Source organism: Nerophis lumbriciformis, linkage group LG27, assembly GCF_033978685.3.
Source record: "Nerophis lumbriciformis linkage group LG27, RoL_Nlum_v2.1, whole genome shotgun sequence".
NCBI classification, from domain to species: domain Eukaryota; kingdom Metazoa; phylum Chordata; class Actinopteri; order Syngnathiformes; family Syngnathidae; genus Nerophis; species Nerophis lumbriciformis.
The window spans coordinates 11,428,548-11,443,724 of record NC_084574.2 but is presented as its reverse complement, the minus strand read 5'-3'; positions in this window follow the sequence as shown (position 1 = coordinate 11,443,724).

Sequence of the window (15,177 nt, the reverse complement as noted above, 5' to 3'; positions counted from 1 at the left end):
TATTTGTCATTATTCAAAGCTGATTTTAATGTGTAGCAACGGCAGTTGAACTCAATGTAACAGTGTGTCATTATAACGTCAGTCAGCTGGAACAGAAAATAGCAATAACTGTATCGTTAGTGCAGAATCTTCACGGTGCTCATGGACCAACCTAATTAGGAACCTCGACCAAAAACTAGCGCTACTCGGTATACATCCCTACTTACGATAGTATTAAGAGTAAATCACGCTTAGTGGTGTGCTGTGTTTTGGTCATGTGGATTTGTGTTCGTATGCGTGTTAATGTGTACATTGGTACGTATAAATTATTATTAGCCTTTATTTAACCAGGTAAAATCCCATTGAGATCAAAGATCTCTTTTCCAAGGGAGACCTGGCCAAGAGGGCAGCCGCAAGGTTACATTAAAAACAGTAAACAAATACATAAAACATCACATTTACAACATTAAAACTTGCTCACATGACACATGTGCATACAGACAAGGTAGACTGCAGTCCTTTCATAGAAGTTTTAAACTCATTCAGCGTAACTAGGGTTTGAAGTTTAATGTTCGATTGTAGGTTATTCCAAGCCTTCGGTGCTGAAAACCTAAATGCTTTCTTGCCCAGTTCAGTTCTTACTTTGGGGACAACAAATTGCAGAACATCCATTGAACGAAGATTGTGACTTCCTTGTTTCTTTGTTAAAAGACAAGACAGATAAGATGGAGTGATACCCAGAATGGTTTTGTAGATGAAAACATACCAATGATTGAGGCGTCGAGCACATAAAGATGTCCAGTTAACCATTGAGTATAACAAACAATGGTGAGTAAGGGGAGCGCAGTTGGTGATGAATCTCAGTGCCCCGTGGTACACACTATCCAGCTTGTGGAGACAACCAGCAGTAGCATTCATGTACAACACATCTCCATAGTCAATAACAGGTAAAAAGGTTGTTTCCACCAATTTCTGTTTCACAGTAAAAGAAAAGCAAGACTTGTTTCTATAATAAAATCCCAGTAAAAGTTTCAGTTTTTTTACAACATACTGAATGTGCTCCTTAAAACTCAAGTGGTCATCAATTAAAAATCCTAAATATTTAAAAGCAGATACTAACATAAATACGGTTCAACTCTGACTTGGGACTTCATCTACTCCGGCACCAAAGTTTGCTGCAGTGGAAAAAGGGTGTTGAGGGCTTTTCTAGTTTATTACATGTAGTTTGCAATAAATCATGAACAGTGTGCTGCCTGAGAATTTATGGACCGAACAAAAGCATTTTATATAACTAATTAAATACATTTGAGAGGGCTGGCATCAGAGGGGTCTTGATTTGGGTTAAAAGCTACTTAACCTTAGAAGAGGATGTGATATTTGAAACTCAGAGAATACAAGCTTAAACATAACTTGTGGTGTACCTCAGTGGTCAATACTAGGACCAAAATGGTTCCACCTTTATATAAAAGACATCTGTAAAGTCACAAAGGACTTGTACTTAGTATTATTTTCAGATGATTTTACTGTGTTTTGTTCAGGAGAGAGCTCAGTGGAGATAATAGGAGGGATGAATAACTGAAAAAAATGGTTTGATTAAAAAAAACTCAATTGAAGTAAAACTAAAATAATGCTACTCAGAAAAGATACACAAGATATTCAAACACAAATACAAATAGATGCTATAGATATTGATAAAATGAAGGAAAACATAAATCTTTTTATAATAATACATGACAAAAATGAGCTGGAAATATTGCATTAGAAAAGTTCAACATAACGTAGGGAGAAATATATAAATAAACAATAAAAGTAAATTATTACTGGACCAGAAATCGATCCATATTCTCTACTGTTTGCTAGAGCTACCATATCTGAGCTATTGTGTAGACATATGGCGGAAAAAAAGGAAAAGTACATCAATTAACTGTCTTACAAAAAGATCAGTTAGGGTAGAATATAATGTTGGTTATAGAGAACATTTAAACATTTTATTTATTAAATCACAAATACTGAAGTTCACTGATCTGGTACAACTAAAACAGGTACAATCATGTATAGGGCAAACAATAACCTGTTACCCAATATATAATGTGCAACAATTTTTTTTCAAAAGAACAGGAGTAAGATAACCTTATGGAAAAGTTCAATTTAAAATATTTTTATGCACTTACAACACTTAAAACCTTTAGTATATCAGTATGTGGGATTCAATCATAGAAGGGATTAAACAAAGAACTCAAATGTACTAAATTGAGGTGTTTTAAAGGGGAACATTATCACCAGACCTATGTAAGCGTCAATATATACCTTGATGTTGCAGAAAAACATATATTTTTTTAACCGATTTCCGAACTCTAAATGGGTGAATTTTGGCGAATTAAACGCCTTTCTAGTATTCGCTCTCGGAGCGATGACGTCACATCGGGAAGCAATCCGCCATTTTCTCAAACACAGAGTCAAATCAGCTCGGTTATTTTCCGTTTTTTCGACTGTTTTCCGTACCTTGGAGACATCATGCCTCGTCGGTGTGTTGTTGGAGGGTGTAACAACACGAACGGGGAAGGATTCAAGTTGCACCAGTGGCCCAAAGATGCGAAGGTGGCAAGAAATTGGACGTTTGTTCCGCACACTTTACCGACGAAAGCTATGCTACAACAGAGATGGCAAGAATGTGTGGATATCCTGCGACACTCAAAGCAGATGCATTTTCAACGATAAACTCAAAGAAATCTGCCGCCAGACCCCCATTGAATCTGCCGGAGTGTGTGAGCAATTCAGGGACAAAGGTCCTCGGTAGCAAGGCAAGCAATGGCGGCAGTTTGTTCCCGCAGACGAGCGAGCTAAACCCCCTATCGACCTTAGCTTCCCTGGCCTGCTGACATCAACTCCAAAACTGGACGGATCAGCTTTCAGGAAAAGAGCGCGGATGAGGGTATGTCTACAGAATATATTAATTGATGAAAATTGGGCTGTCTGCACTCTCAAAGTGCATGTTGTTGCCAAATGTATTTCATATGCTGTAAACCTAGTTCATAGTTGTTGGTTTCCTTTAATGCCAAGCAAACACATACCAATCGTTGGTTAGAAGGCGATCGCCGAATTCGTCCTCGCTTTCTCCCGTGTCGCTGGCTGTCGTGTCGTTTTCGTCGGTTTCGCTTGCATACGGTTCAAACCGATATGGCTCAATAGCTTCAGTTTCTTCTTCAATTTCGTTTTCGCTACCTGCCTCCACACTACAACCATCCGTTTCAATACTTTTTGCGCTAAATGAGGCATCTCCTCCTAACTATACGAATGCGCATATTGCCCGTCCCCTTAAAAGGGGTGGGGGGGTCGCACTAATATACAATGAAAACTTTAACCTTACCCCTAACCTAAATAATAAATACAAATCGTTTGAGGTGCTTACTATGAGGTCTGTCGCACCGCTGCCTCTCGATATGGCTGTTATCTACCGCCCCCCAGGGCCCTACTCGGACTTTATTAATGAATTCTCAGAGTTCGTTGCTGATCTAGTGACGCACGCAGACAATATAATCATAATGGGGGACTTTAATATCCATATGAATACCCCATCGGACCCTCAGTGCGTGGCGCTCCAGACTATAATTGATAGCTGTGGTCTTACACAAATAATAAATGAACCTACGCATCGCAACGGCAATACGATAGATCTAGTGCTGGTCAGGGGTGTCACCACCTCCAAAGGTATGGTACTCCCGTATACTAAAGTAATGTCCGATCATTACCTTATAAAATTCGAAGTTCTGACTCATTGTCAACAAACTAATAATAATAATAACTGCTATAGCAGCCGCAACATTAATGCTGCCACAACAATGACTCTTGCTGACCTACTGCCTTCGGTAATGGCACCATTCCCAAATTATGTCGGCTCTATTGATAACCTAACTAACAACTTTGACAATGCCCTGCGCAAAACCATTGATAGTATAGCACCGCTAAAACAAAAAAGGGCCCCTAAAAGGCGCACCCCATGGTTTACAGAAGAAACCAGAGCTCATAAATTATCATGTAGAAAGTTGGAACGCAAATGGCGCGCGACCAAGCTTGAGGTTTTCCATCAAGCATGGAGTGATAGTTTAATATTGTATAAACGCATGTTTACCTTAGCTAAAGCTAAATATTACTCGAATCTCATCCGCCTCAACAAAAACGACCCTAAATTTTTGTTTAGTACAATAGCATCGCTAACCCAACAAGGGACTCCTCCCAATAGCTCCACCCACTCGGCAGATGACTTTATGAATTTCTTTAATAAGAAAATTGAACTCATTAGAAAGGAGATTAAAGACAACGCATCCCAGCTACAACTGGGTTCTATGAACACAGATACAACTGTATCTACGACGGATACTGCAATACAAAATAGTCTCTCTCTTTTTGATGAAATAACATTAGAGGAACTATTACAGCGTGTAAGTGGGATAAAACAAACAACATGTTTACTTGACCCACTTCCTGGGAAACTTATCAAGGAGCTTTTTGTATTATTAGGTCCATCAGTGCTAAATATTATAAACTTATCACTGTCCTCTGGCACTGTTCCCCTAGCATTCAAGAAAGCGGTTATTCATCCTCTGCTCAAAAGACCTAACCTTGATCCTGACCTCATGGTAAACTACCGACCGGTGTCCCACCTTCCCTTTATTTCGAAAATCCTCGAAAAAATTGTCGCACAGCAGCTAAATGAACACTTAGTGTCTAACAATCTCTGTGAACCTTTTCAATCCGGTTTCAGGGCAAATCACTCTACGGAGACAGCCCTCGCAAAAATGACTAATGATCTACTGCTAACGATGGATTCTGATGCGTCATCTATGTTGCTGCTTCTTGATCTTAGCGCTGCTTTCGATACCGTCGATCATAATATTTTATTAGAGCGTATCAAAACACGTATTGGTATGTCAGACTTAGCTTTGTCGTGGTTTAACTCTTATCTTACTGACAGGATGCAATGCGTCTCCCATAATAATGTGACCTCGTACTATGTTAAGGTAACGTGCGGAGTTCCTCAGGGTTCGGTTCTTGGCCCTGCACTCTTTAGTATTTACATGCTGCCGCTAGGCGACATCATACGCAAATACGGTGTTAGCTTTCATTGTTATGCTGATGACACCCAACTCTACATGCCCCTAAAGCTGACCAACACGCCGGATTGTAGTCAGCTGGAGGCGTGTCTTAATGAAATTAAACAATGGATGTCCGCTAACTTCTTGCAACTCAACGCCAAGAAAACGGAAATGCTGATTATCGGTCCTGCTAAACACCGACATTTATTTAATAATACCACCTTAACATTTGACAACCAAACAATTACACAAGGCGAATCAGTAAAGAATCTGGGTATTATTTTCGACCCAACTCTCTCCTATGAGTCACACATTAAGAGTGTTAGTAAAACGGCCTTCTTTCATCTCCGCAATATCGCTAAAATTCGTTCTATTTTATCCACTAGCGACGCTGAGATCATTATTCATGCGTTCGTTACGTCTCGTCTCGACTACTGTAACGTATTATTTTCGGGTCTCCCTATGTCTAGCATTAAAAGATTACAATTGGTACAAAATGCGGCTGCTAGACTTTTGACAAGAACAAGAAAGTTTGATCATATTACGCCTATACTGGCTCACCTGCACTGGCTTCCTGTGCACTTAAGATGTGACTTTAAGGTTTTACTACTTACGTATAAAATACTACACGGTCTAGCTCCGTCCTATCTTGTCGATTGCATTGTACCATATGTCCCGGCAAGAAATTTGCGTTCAAAGAACTCCGGCTTATTAGTGATTCCCAGAGCCCAAAAAAAGTCTGCGGGCTATAGAGCGTTTTCTATTCGGGCTCCAGTACTATGGAATGCCCTCCCGGTAACAATTAGAGATGCTACCTCAGTAGAAGCATTTAAGTCCCATCTTAAAACTCATTTGTATACTCTAGCCTTTAAATAGCCCCCCTGTTAGACCAGTTGATCTGCCGTTTCTTTTCTTTTCTCCTCTGCTCCCCTTTTCCTTGAGGGGGGGGGGGGCACAGGTCCGGTGGCCATGGATGAAGTGCTGGCTGTCCAGAGTTGGGACCCGGGGTGGACCGCTCGCCTGTGCATCGGCTGAGAACATCTCTGCGCTGCTGACCCGTCTCCACTCGGGATGGTGTCCTGCTGGCCCCACTATGGACTGGACTCTTACTATTATGTTGGATCCACTATGGACTGGACTCTCACAATATTATGTCAGACCCACTCGACATCCATTGCTTTCGGTCTCCCCTAGAGGGGGGGGGTTACCCACATATGCGGTCCTCTCCAAGGTTTCTCATAGTCATTCACATCGACGTCCCACTGGGGTGAGTTTTTCCTTGCCCTTATGTGGGCTTTGTACCGAGGATGTCGTTGTGGCTTGTGCAGCCCTTTGAGACACTTGTGATTTAGGGCTATATAAATAAAGATTGATTGATTGATTGAATACATGCGTAATCTGTTGAATCGCTGAAGCCGCTGAAATCCGAGTCTGAATCCGAGCTAATGTCGCTATAGCTTGCTGTTCTTTCCGCCATGTTTGTTTGTATTGGCATCACTATGTGACGTCACAGGAAAATGGACGGGTGTATATAACGATGGTTAAAATCAGGCACTTTGAAGCTTTTTTTAGGGATATTGCGTGATGGGTAAAATTTTGAAAAAAACTTCGAAAAATATAATAAGCCACTGGGAACTGATTTTTAATGGTTTTAACCATTCTGAAATTGTGATAATGTTCCCCTTTAAGAAACAGTTGACATTTCAAGTGTTTTCAATGGACAAAGAAGAATCTTGAGCCTAAATAATAAATCAGGTATACACCTTCTAAACTTCTTCCATGCTTGTGTCAAACTGACCTGGAAATAATGTACATCAATAAAGCACTATGTTTGTCGTACTAAACATATTTGTTATTTTAATAAATTGCATGTACTGCATAAAAGTGCATTTTTTAAATTATGTTGTCTTAAAAAAAGGAAAGAAAAAAAATAAATTAAATGTTAATGTAAAAACATCATATTAACATATATTCCAAACATATTTTGTTGAAATAAAAAAAAATCAGATTTAATAATCAAATGCATAGGCAATTGTGTAATTATGTCATGAGGTGATTATATATTAAATACTTATACTGTTTATTCCTACTCATTTTTGGACACGCTGAAGTGTGAAACTTTAAATACGTAATATATTACTGTGTATTCTTATTTATATGTTCGAAATAAACAAAAACAAAAAATAAAATACAGCACAAGCACATTGAGACTAAAAAATACATACTGGTCTAAAAAAAAAAGCAGTTAAATGTACATGTGTTGAATGCAGAGATTCATTTCACAGTATGTTGTAAATGTGATAAATACAGTTCAATTCTTCCTAATTGTGTCCTGGTGGATTAGAATACACAAACAGTATTCTTGCCTGAAAGGTGCTTTGGAAAAGGACATGTAACTATGTAGCTATTAATATTTTCAAGTTAAGGTCATGCAAACTATTCGGCCAGTGAAATACATGAAAACTGTTACAATGTTGTACTGTGAACATCATCTGGTCCAAGTAGTGTTATCATGTTCTCTCAGCACACAGTCGTCTTCTCTTTCCACAAGGTCAATGAACACACTTGACTGTGAAAGTTGCCCTCTTGTCACTTTGTTCCACTTTCTCAAACATTGTTCATGCTTTCTGTGCATTTGAATATATAGCAGGGCTCTCTAACATTTAGTTTGTTAGCTGCCATCCTCACCTCATTTGAAGTATCTAATGCACATTCAGACAGTGTGATTCTATGACAAGTTAGCAGAAAACATCAAAGACATCGACCGCACTGTTTGAGTGGAGATCTGCTTCGCGGATAAGATACAATTTAACACTTTATTCTTTGTTTCTTTTTGTCAAAGTAGCACTGATCGCGATGAAAGTTGGGGAGTGAAAAAATGTGGTCAAGAATTTCAGGAAAGTCTTATTAACCTAGCAAAGTGTTTGCTTGGAACCATGCTCTTAAGTGTGAGACGGGATAAAGTTCACTTTCCCCCCACTTTTGTAAAAATGTCTCATTCCTCATAAATAGTATAAGGAGTCATCTGGTAAGGGGGGTCACGCTGGGGATGATGTCACTCAAGACCATTTGACCAATAATGTCAAGGTTGCCATGCCATACTTGGTTTCCATTTTTGCTGTCCAAAAATATAAGGGGTGTATAATTATTGGGTTAATTGCGATTAATAAATGACAGCATTATTAAAAATGGTGTTAAGAAAGATTACCCTCAATACTTGAAAAAAATATGACAATACGAACAAAGAAGTAAAATATCGGACCAAATCATTTGGTGGAAAGGATTCCAGATCCCGGGTCGGTTGAGGACTTGAATGACACCATAGACAGAAGTCCATATTCAGAAGTGACAGAAGAGGAATTAGTCAAAATAGTGAATATATGTAAATTCAAGACCCCAACAGACTGAATTAATATGAAAAATAATTTTAAAAAAGTTATTGAAGAAATTTCAGAACCTTCAACATACATCAGCAATCTATCATTTCAAACAGGCAAATTCCCAAACAAAATGAAAATAAAAGTGGTATCGATTTATAAGACTGGAGACAAATACAAACTATACACTTGTTTCCTTACTTCCATATTTTTCTAAAATTATTTTTTTTAAATGTTCAATAGATTTGACAAATTCATAAGTAAAAGTGGAACACTTGCAGAAAACCAATACGGATATTATTCTGCATTATTGACAGAGGAAATGACCAATACCATAGCTGGTAAACAAACAGTGTGCAACTGCAGTGTTTAAGGGTCTAACTAAAGCATTTGACACAATTAATCATACAATTTTAAATGACAAATTAGAACAGTATGGCATCAGAGGGTTGGTCCTGGACTGGATAAGAAGCGACTTAACTAAGAGGAAGCAATACGTGAAGCTGGGCGGACATACGTCTACAGAGCTGAATATGTCTTGTGGCGTTCCCCAGGGATCAATACTGGGACCAGAAATTTGTAAAGTTACAAAGTACGTAAAGTTAGTATTAATTGCAGACGACACAGCTGTGTATTGTTCAGGAGAGAACACACAGAAGATAATACAAATAATAACGGAAGAAATGAACAAATTAAAAAGATGGTTTGACAAAAACAGACAATCTTTGATAAAATAATGCTATTTGGTAACAGTAGAAGAGAAAGTCAAATACAAATAGACAGAGTAGATATTGAAAGGGTGAAAGAAACCAAATTATGCGGTGTAATAATAAATAATAAACTAGAAATCTCGTATAAAAAAATGTAAAACGTAAGTTGGCAAGAAATATTTAAATAATGAATGAGGCTAATTATGTTTTGGACAAAATCACTCCATATTCTATCCTGCTTGCTGGTGTTACCATACTGCATGGGTGTCAAACTCTGGCCCGCGGGCCAAATTTGGCCCGCCGTGTAATTTCACTTGGCCCTTGAGGCGATATCAAATTAACACTAAAGCTGGCCCGCCGATTATATATTGCGGCGGTGCCGCCGTAACACCGCATTCACCGCTAATTCTAATACTTGCCAACCCTCCCGGGAGTCTTCCAAACTTCAGCGACCCTCCCAAAAATCGGCAGGTCTGCTTTTCAGCCAGTCCAACGAGTGCTGGCCCAGTCACATAATTACTATTCTGTTGGATCCACTATGGACTGGACTCTCACAATATTATGTCAGACCCACTCGACATCCATTGCATTCGGTCTCCCGTAGATGGGGGGGGTTACCCACATATGCGGTCCTCTCCAAGGTTTCTCATAGTCATTCACATCGACGTCCCACTGGGGTGAGTTTTTCCTTGCCCTTATGTGGGCTTTGTACCGAGGATGTCGTTGTGGCTTGTGCAGCCCTTTGAGACACTTGTGATTTAGGGCTATATAAATAAACATTGATTGATTGATTGATTGATAATATGTGCGGCTTCTGCACGCACACACAATTGAATGCAACGCATACTTCATCAACAGCGATACAGGTTACACTGAGGGTAGCTGAATAAAAAACTTTAACACATTTTGGGAGAACATCCGCACCGTAACACAACATAAACACAACAGAACAAATACCTAGAACCCTTTGCTGCACTAACTCTTCCGGGACGCTACAAGGTGTGTGGGGGGGGTTTGGTGGTAGCGGGGGTGAATTTTGTAGCGTCCCGGAAGAGTTAGTACTGCAAAGGATTCTGGGTATTTGTTCTGTTGTGTTTATGTTGTGTTAAGGTGCGGATGTTCTCCCGAAATGTGTTTGTCATTCTTGTTTGTTGTGGATTCACAGTGTGGCGTATATTTCTAACAGTGTTAAAGTTTTTTATACTGGCACCCTTAAGTGTAACCTGTATCGCTGTTGATCAAGTATGCGTTGCATTCACGTTTGTGTGCGTACAGAAGCCGGACATATCTTGTGACTGGGCCGGCACGTTAGAATAGATGAAAAGCGGACGTGACGACAGCTCGTAGAGGACGTTAAATGCAGTGTCTTTAAGGCACGCCCCAAGACTGTGGTCCGGGTGGACTCCAAGATATAATGACTGATGACCACCTTCGTTCGATAATGAAGGTTGCCTCAGCTCAAAGCCTGAGCCCCGACATTAATGAACTAGCATCCCAGAAAAGATGTCAGGTATCTGTCTTGGGCACATCAGATTAGATCAGTGTGTTGCAAAATGAGCAGTTTAAAGTCCTGAATGGTTGGTTTATTCATTATTTTATTTTCAAATGTATTAGCCTGTGGAAAACGTTAATGTTGATATTTACCTCAGAAGGCTGCAAATAGAAAAGAGGCATTCAATTTTTTTTAAATTGTATTTGCATTGATATTTTTTTATTATTATTATTATTATTTGAAACTCGATTTTGCGTGTCACTATAAAGTTATATAAGCCTTGCTTGTTCAATATTCAATGCAAAACTTGTTTGGGTCCCTGTTAAAAAGGTTAATTTGTTCAACCTTGGCCTGCGGCTTTGTTCAGTTTTAAATTTTGGCCCACTCTGTATTTGAGTTTGACACCCCTGCCATACTGGATCTGAGTTGTTGTGTAGAAATATGAGCAAATAACTACAAAAGTGAATTGTATTCACTAATTGTGTTAAAAAAAGGGTCGGTCAGAATAATACATAATGTTGGATATTAACAACATACAAACTTTTTATTTGTTGTATCAAAAATATTCAAATTCAATGATTTGGTGCATTTGCAAACAGCAAAGATGATGTAAAAGTAAACTAAAACTTGCTACCCAAGAATTTACAACAATTCTTCTCAACAAAAGAGGAGAAATGTAATCTTAGAGTAAAATCTAACATAAAACATTGTTATGCATGTACAACACTTACAGTAACACCTTTAGTTTATCGTTATGTGGAATTAATTGATGGAATGGGGCAAAATAAATCCAATAAAGTACTAATATGATACAGTTTATGAAACTCAAAGTGTTTACAAAGTACAAAAAAGAAGAATTTTCATAAACATTTTCATAATAATAAGTATTTATTGGGAACTTTATTATTTATCATCAATGTAGTGAATGCTTGTCTGTTGGCTGTTGGCCCTGCGATGACGTGGCGACTTGTCCAAGGTGCACCCTGCCTTCCGCCCAAGTAAAAAAGAAAAGGGGGCAGAACTAAATGAGATCTGCTTCTTCCTACTTCTTTTAAAACGTGTTGCAATGAGAAATTAAAAAAATGTGATGCACCATGTTGTAACTGTATGCATGTTCGAAACAAACTTAAAATGATAAACCGGGGTGTAAAAAGTACGCCAGTTCAGGCCCGGGAACAGGTTTTAATCCATACTTGCCAACCCTCCCGGGTTTTCCCGGAGACTCCCGAAATTCAGCGCCTCTCCCGAAAACCTCCCGGGACAAATTTTCTCCCGAAAATCTCCCAAAATTCAGGCGGAGCTGTAAGCCACGCCCCCTCCAGCTCCGTGCGGACCTGACTGACGTCAGGTGCGCAACACCACGTAAATCGTTGGCCAACCAAAAAGTAACCCCAGTATGCTATAGCCAACATTCACCAGGAGATGGCAACAGACAAACATAAATAACTCTATTGCATTATTCCCCTTTTAGAAATGTATAGAAGTTACTCAAAATAAATAAACAACCCAACCAAAAAAATGCAGCAGCTCAATTAAAAAACTGTACTCAAGCCACATTCTTTTTTTTTTTTTTTTTAGTGCTGAACTCTTAACCCTCATTTGTAAAAAAAAAAAAATAACATAATTATTATACAAACAGTATTTGTACACCTTTAACACAGATTTTTATACTGTCCTCAGAGATTCAGGTTTTTTGGTGGTACTCGAAACCTTTCTGGGTACCTGCGAAAGGGTGTTCAGCATGGTTAGAAAAATAGTGACAGAGAATAGAACAAGGATGGACAATTCAACCCTTAACTCAACAATGAGTAGATGAGTGATATGTGTGTGTATATGTGTAAATAAATGAACACTGAAATTCAAGTATTTCTTTTATTTATATATATATATATATATATATATATATATATATATATATATATATATATATATATATTGTATATATATATATATATAAACTGCTGTCCTAAATGTGTCCACTGGATGTCGCAATAGCAATTCTTTGTATCCCCTGCCACGCATCTTCCAAGGGGGCGGAGCTAGTTGCCGCGTAAAGCCAGAGGCACCACTTCCATATTTGGCCGCTACGTACTTACGCTGCTTATTAGTGATAGCATCTACAATGTGGATTGTTACGTTCATGCCTTGATCGTCAAAGATATTGTTGGCAATGTAACCTGTGACATGTTTACACATATCAATGCTTTTGATCATCTGTACATTTCAGGTTGTGCTTAGACTGAGGACACATTTTCTAATAAAATAATAAGCATCTCCTTTGAACTTCATGTGTGATTATTGAAATGAGTCCAAATTCACAAGTTGTGTTGTAGATGATGCTACATGTGTACAGAATAAACCACATGATGTTAGTACGTCAGTTGAGGGAAATGAGTCATTTATATTAATACAATCCTGTAAATTGATGATCTGATGGATGAAATATTAACACCAATGGGAGCATGTTGAAACCCAGACTAAATCCCACCTAATTGACTGATGAACATTATAAAATAATTTATTCAGAAAGTATAAATAGCGACAAATAAAGACGGAATGTGGAGTGTAAAAAAAAGACATTATTATTTTTACTTTTAAAGAAAATACTTTATCTATTTTTAAAGAAAGAAAACAATCTGAAGTTGTCTTTATTTTTAAGTTATCACACCATGATTTTACCACATAATGCCTACTTGGGAATAGATTTTACTCAATGTGGCCCCGAAGCAAACATGATTTTGACAACCCTGTTAGGTAGTGGTCCCCAACCACCGGTACCGGTCCGTGGATCGATTGGTACCGGGCCGCACAAGAAATTAAAGAGGAACATTATCACCAGACCTATGTAAGCGTCAATATATACCTTGATGTTGCAGAAAAAAGACCATATATTTTTTTAACCGATTTCCGAACTCTAAATGGGTGAATTTTGGCGAATTAAACGCCTTTCTAATATTCGCTCGGAGCGATGACGTCACATCGGGAAGCAATCCGCCATTTTCTCAAACACCGAGTCAAATCATCTCTGTTATTTTCCGTTTTTTCGACTGTTTTCCGTACCTTGGATACATCATGCCTCGTCGGGGTGTTGTCGGAGGGTGTAACAACACGAACAGGGACGGACTCAAGTTGCACCAGTGGCCCAAAGATGCGAAAGTGGCAAGAAATTGGACGTTTGTTCCGCACACTTTACCGACGAAAGCTATGCTACGACAGAGATGGCAAGAATGTGTGGATATCCTGCGACACTCAAAGCAGATGCATTTCCAACGATAAAGTCAAAGAAATCTGCCGCCAGACCCCCATTGAATCTGCCGGAGTGTGTGAGCAATTCAGGGACAAAGGGCCTCGGTAGCACGGCAAGAAATGGCGGCAGTTTGTTCCCGCAGACGAGCGAGCTAAACCCCCTGGATGTCTTGGCTCACAACGTCCCTTATGCCAGCGAAGATGATCAAGAGAAGAATATCGACCCTAGCTTCCCTGGCCTGCTGACATCAACTCCAAAACTGGACAGATCAGCGGATGAGGGTATGTCTACAGAATATATTAATTGATGAAAATTGGGCTGCAGGGATACAGTCCGTAAGCACACATGACTGTGTTTTTTTATGACCAAAAAAAATAAAAAAATGTATTTCTAAAAATGAGACGATTCGGTTTTTCAAGGGACTACATACCAGGTAGTTAACTCGGGATGTAGCGATACACTGTATTAATAATAACCACAATAAAAATCCAGATGGTTAGTATCCATCCATCCATTTCTACCGCTTAACCCCTTCGGGGTTGCGGGGGGCACAGGAGCCTATCTCAGCTACAATCGGGCGGAAGGCGGTGTACACCCTGGACAAGTTGCCACCTCATCGCAGGGCCAACACAGATAGACAGACAACATTCACACTCACATTCACACACTAGGGCCAATTTTTTTAGTGTTGCCAATCAACCTATCCCCAGGTGCATGTTTTTGTATTACCGTTTTAAATTGAAGTTATCGTAAAACCGTGATTGATCACAGCGCGTTGATAAACTCCCAAAGCGATTATCGCTAACTTGCTTGGTAGCTTAAATGCTAACACAAAAACCAGAGACAATAACTTCTTTCTTCCGAAAAATGACATACACCAATCTAAACTTTTATACACATTATTGTTATATAATATACACATTATAAAATAATATGGCAATGTTTATTGTTTCTTCTTCCCACAAAGTATATAGTTTGTCTATTTATTTGTAGTTATTTATTCTAAATAAAACTTGGTTACAATATTTCAGTGTGTATCTGTACTTTTTGCGCACATTCAACAATCCCGCTGTAATAATGATGACCGTAATCATCTTGGTCACAATAATAATCGTGATATGAAATGTTCATATCTTTTTTGGTGTTAGATTATGAAGTGGTTCTTAAAGCTGTGACCCCTGACATGCAAACAATAACCATGACTTGTCGTAAACATGGAAAGAAGTACCAGACCACGTGAATTATTTGATTGCTACTTTGTAGCTTTGATTGATTGATT